The sequence below is a fragment of the Pteropus vampyrus genome, unplaced genomic scaffold (assembly GCF_000151845.1).
Source record: "Pteropus vampyrus isolate Shadow unplaced genomic scaffold, Pvam_2.0 Scaffold22, whole genome shotgun sequence".
NCBI lineage: Eukaryota > Metazoa > Chordata > Mammalia > Chiroptera > Pteropodidae > Pteropus > Pteropus vampyrus.
The window spans coordinates 2,318,306-2,323,872 of NW_011888803.1; positions in this window are offsets into that span (position 1 = coordinate 2,318,306).

Sequence of the window (5,567 nt, forward strand, 5' to 3'; positions counted from 1 at the left end):
GTATGCAGTTTTTGGGTGTGCATATGTACATATCTCTTTTCCAGGGTTGAAAGTCAATAGCTTGCCTCATTCTCAAAGGAGTGACTGAGCCAAAATGGTTAACAATAACTAGTACAAGTCTGATATTATCAAGCTTATAAATCCTAGAGTAGAGGGAGGAGAGGTTAGGAGTGAGGAGGTATTTTTATCTCCATACATCCATTTATCTCACATTGTGCTTAGTGGCTAGTCCCAAGGACAAGTTTTAAATGTAGAACAGGGAAGTCAGTATAAACCATCAATGATTTGTAGTATACATTAGGTTTGCAAAGTCTTTACCCATAGCTTATTGTGGAGACAAGCAGTGTGATTAATCTCTTGAGTTGCTTTAAAAATCCATTCAGAGCTGTGTGATTGAATTAGCTGGACCAGGAGTTCCCTCTTCCCTCAGTGACAGTGACTGTTTCTGACTTCAGGTTCCCTCCACACCAGGTCCTCCATGGTTTCCAGATCCTGGGCAGCTCTTGTTTCCCCACACTGCTAACCAGCTGGCATCTATGCTCACTGCCTAGTGCCTAAGCCCGGGTGTCATTTCCTCTATCAAGGATGTGCTCATGCCTATTCCACGAAAAGAGAGAGGTGGTTGGAGTCTCACATGGAGAGCACAGCTCCAGGGCACACCCAGTTCTGCTCCAGCCCATGAGTGTCACAGGAGGCTGCAAGAAAGGTGACCCGAGAATCCCACTGACCCTGTGACCTCTGACTGCCGATCTTCTCCAAAGTGACATTTGCTGATATTTGCCCAAGCCTATTATTGCCTGACACCTATCTCAATTAAAATGTAACCCTAACAACAAAACTGTGAGGTTGATAAACTTCTCCCTTCTCCAGGAAAGGGACTCAGAGCACTTAACTGATTTGTCACAGGTCATAACTGCAGGGCCAGAAATCAAATGCAGCTATCCTCCTCAAGTCTGGGAATCTTCAGCCCAGAAGCCTAGCTCCTTCCTCATTTAATAGTTTTAAACATTTCCTTTATGTGTAAAACAGTAGTAATGATGTCCATATCACAAATTGTTGTGGAGATTAAGTGTTATGTGTGTCAAAGGCTTTTTGTAGGGAAAGTCTCCTATCTACATGGGTGGTGAACCTGGTGTCTGTCCATGTCATAGTGGAGTTTATTTCTAACAGCCATCTAGGAACAAAAATGGGAACCTGGAAGAATGTGAACACTTGGGACAAAGATACAGATATTAGAAAGAAGGAAAAGGATGCTTTTGGGGGAGGGAGGAAGAGGTTTTCAGCCTTTACCTAATTAACAGTCTTACCAGGGCTCAGCACTGATAAGAAACAAGAAGAATCAATTCAATTGCGACCTTGAACTCAAGGCTAACTTTTCCTTCTCATTGTGCATAGGCCTCAGCTCCGTGAGACGGCAGGAAGACCACAAGAGCTTGGCATTTTGGTCTGAAAACATTATTACCTCCTACTGTTGGGCTAGCATCGAAGGTGGTGGTCAGAGCAGATTTCTCCCACATTTAGCCTTGTCAGTGCCTCCTTTTCCTATTGAGCAAGTGTTTCTGCCACCCTGATTTGCGCCTCACCATATCTGCTTTCCACTAGGGGTTAAATTTTGTTAAAATCCAAAACAATTTTCTTTCTTTCTTTTTTTTTTTTTACCAATGTTTTGCCTGGATCTTTGGGCAAAGCCAAGGCCACAGGCATTGGACTGGAAAAGCAAACAATAAACCTCACTTGACCTCAAAAACACTCACTGTCTTCTTAGATCTGTTTGATCAGAGGGGCTAAAATTGTTTAGAATGTTTGCAGACTCATTGTCTTGCCCCATCCCTCTGTGTTCCCCAGGTTAGACTAGACTTATTTCTAGATTTTTGTGATTTACAAGCAGAGAATTGGCAGAGAGGGCAAGTTGGGGAGGAAAAATGAGACAGATCATGTAGGCTAGGGGTTGATGAGAGTTTTGGGGAAACTGGTGAATGAGGAGGTGTGAAATAGAGGACCAAGAAGAAAGGGATATGAGAAGTGTTGTGCATTATGACTCAGATTCCTTTAATATTTTTCAAGAGATGAAAGTAAACAATGGAATCTCTTTAAAGCTGTGAAAGTGTGCTTTTTGAGTATAGCGTGGCTTGGAGATGGATCTGTGTAGGTTATTGGTTCCACAATGTCACAGATGGATGTCATATGTCAGAGTTCTAAGCAGAGCCTTGAAGTTAATGCTACCATGCTGCCATCCTTGTACTGTGCCACGACCAAAAATCTAAGCTCAACCAGTCATCTCTGAAGCTTCAACATTCATCCTAACACTGTCGTGTGCTTTCTGCTCCCAGCTCATAACTCCCCTGCTTTCCTCTCTGGCAACCTTTTCCATTGTGCCTTTTAAAAACATCTTTTCTTCTACCAGATCTCTGCTCTCTGAAACATCTCTACAGAATCCTATCTCTATTCCTCATTTTCCTCATTTTAATAGAAACCGGCCTTTCTAATAGGAACATTGCCTTTCTTGAGGGCCTCTCAGGCTGAGTACAATTGTTCTCTGACTCTGTAGATAACACAGTTGACGTGTGTGTGCATGTGCATGCGTGCCATGAGACCTGGAATGGGTAAATTGTTAAATAAACCCAAAATATATAATGGCTCAAACATAATAAAAATTTATTTCTTGTTCACATTACAATACTGGGTAGATGAAAAATGTCGTGATTGGCATTTCAATATTTTAAGAAAAAAAGTCATTACACGGGAGGCTTCCTTTTGCTTTTGCCAAATCCTTGGCTTGCTGAACACCCTAGCTCTGCCAGCTGAATTCTTGGTCCTGACCTACTAAACATGCCAACTGTACTAGTTGTATCTTCAGTCCCAGCCCCGCTAAACACAGCAGCTGTGTTAGCCTCTTTCATAGTCCCTACCCCATAAACCACTCTGGTTGTATGGACCTTATTAATCATACAGACTGCTCTGACCTTGATGATTATACTGGCTGGATCCCTGGTTCTAGATGTGTCTCTATCAAGCTACCTTTAACCTGCCAGGTTCCTAAAAATGGCCCCACTGATCACACCGCTTATGCTACTAGCCATATTGCAACTTATATTGCAAAGCTTGAACTATTACACTTGGTTAGGACAAGATGTGTCTATTATGCTGAGACGTGAATTTATATTTTGGGATGTATAAAATATGCAGCATCAAAAACAGACCTATTTACTGTTTGTAACCAATGGATTTGTGCCCTAAAGGACAGGAATACTAACAACATTTTCTTTTTGATGTAGAGGTATAATTATGCATGCTGCCTTGTTAAATAGATTTTTGATAGGAGAGAATTTCTTTCTAGATTAAGTGTTGCTGAGAACTGAATCTTCCATTTATAATTTTACTCAACTGATAATTAGAAATACTTCCCACAAAACTGCTTCTGGCTCTGTAGATTTCTAACCTTACTTTTCCCTCCCTTCCCATGTACTTGTGGGCTAGGATGTGTTCACATCACAATGTGATCTCTGGTTCTGCACTTCGGTGTCATGATGCTGGTACAGTGGGTGGTGGGAGTGTTCCTGCTCTGAGGATGAGAAATAACTTGTGATACATAAAAGTGATTTTGAACCACATAAATATGTCCGTTTAAATCTCCACAAAATATATCAGTGTTCCCTGGATTCCTAAATGCAGTGAACATAACTTTCATAAAAATATATGGCTCCAGAAACACCTTGCTAGGGGCCTTGAAGCTTAAGCTTTCTTAGCTTAAATCACTTATCTGGGCATCAGCAAAGCTGGCTGTAAGAGTGTGGTTAGGAAAGAAGGATATAGCAGGAGAAATGGTGGTGGAAAACCAAGGATGGAGCAAGTTTCAAGGAAGAAATTTCACTGGTAATCATATTCCATGGAGAACCTAAGCAAGATAAGGACTAGAAAGAATCCTGGTAGATACAAAGGTCATTGCTGACCTCATTGTATGAGAGCAAATATTCTATTTGTTTCTCCCCTCCCACCCCTCTAGAATTCCTCCTAACACCTCAGGAATAGGGAAGCTGATGCTATTAGCTGGCAAACATGATTAGATGTCTTAAGATAAAAGAAGCTTCGTGAATTCTGAGAATGTGTCCTAAGAGAGCTTGTGAAACAATTTTATTACAAAGAAGATCATTGTGTTGTTTGGTTAGAGAGCCCCGATAACAACTATCTACATAAGAGCCTCACTGGTTAATGTGAGCTGCCAGCATTTTTGTGGATTTTGCCCAATAACAAATTTCCTTGAACATGTTGACCTTTTTTTTCTTTATCAGATGTTATATTTTTCATCTCTAGCTGTCTCATTTAGGCCTTTAAAAAAATCTCCCATTTTCCTCATATTCACGTTTGGTCTCCCTCTTGAACATAATCAGTTATACTAATTATTTTAATGCTTTTTTTTTGTTGTTAATTCTATCATCTCTATGATACCTGGATCTGTTCTATTGTTTGATATTTTCTTTTGATTGTGGGTCATGTATTACTCGTGCCAGACTGTAAATTTTATGTTATTGGGTGCTAGATTTGGTCATATTTCTTTCAAGGTGTTAGACTTTGTTCCGGAAGGCAATTAAGTTACTTAAAATCAGCTTGACCCTTTTGAGGCTTGCTTTTAAGCTTTATTAGGACAAATCTAGTGCAGCCTTTAGGGCTATTTTAGTCCCACTTCTAAGGTGATATTCTTTTGAAGACTCTACCCACTACTTTGGGTATTAGGACATCTTTCCATCCTGGCTGGTGGGAACCAAAGCACTCCCAGCCCTGTGTGAGTTAAGGGAATTATTGGGTCTATTGATTCTTTTCTGGCCTGGGACAGTTCCGTCTCATGCATGCAAAGACAGCCACACTGTTAACTGTCAAGACTGGAGAGGACCCCTCTGCAGTCTCTCTGTGCCTCCTCTTCGGTATTCTTTCCCACACATCCTAGCTGCAGCCTGGAAATTCTTCTAGGCAATAAGTAGAACTCATCTGTTTTTATTTTCCCAGGGATCAGGTTTCACATGGCTTGTTGTCCAATGTCTGAAACCATTTTTTTTTCTTTATATATTTTGTTTGGTCTTCTTCTGGTTGTTTAGGGAGGAAGGGTGAACCAGTCTCTGTTACTCCATCTTGGCTGGAAATGAAAGTTCCTGAATGTTGATTTCTGATTGATGGCTAAGAGTAATGTGTTTCCCCACAAATATTCTTAGAATTTATTGTTTCTTAAACATATAAACAAAGGCCTGCCATGAAAATAACTTGTTTTCTACTTCTTCCCAGGTCTAAACCTCTCACAGTGGAACATTTTTCTTCTCATTATGTTGAGGGAATTTTTTTTTAAAGGAATGAGTTTTCAGAAAGATGTGCAGAAAAGTAGATTGAAAGAATAAGAAATCAGCTCTGACAGTCCTTGGCTTCTCGAAAGAAACATCTTTAACCAATAATTAGTTTTTACTGCAGATTAATTTTTCTTGCAACATCTACATTAGTTATGAAATGTTTTGAATAAATGCAGGCTCCTCATATACCCCTTAGTTTATCCAGAAGTTGCCTTCTTGTATTATTATAATCTA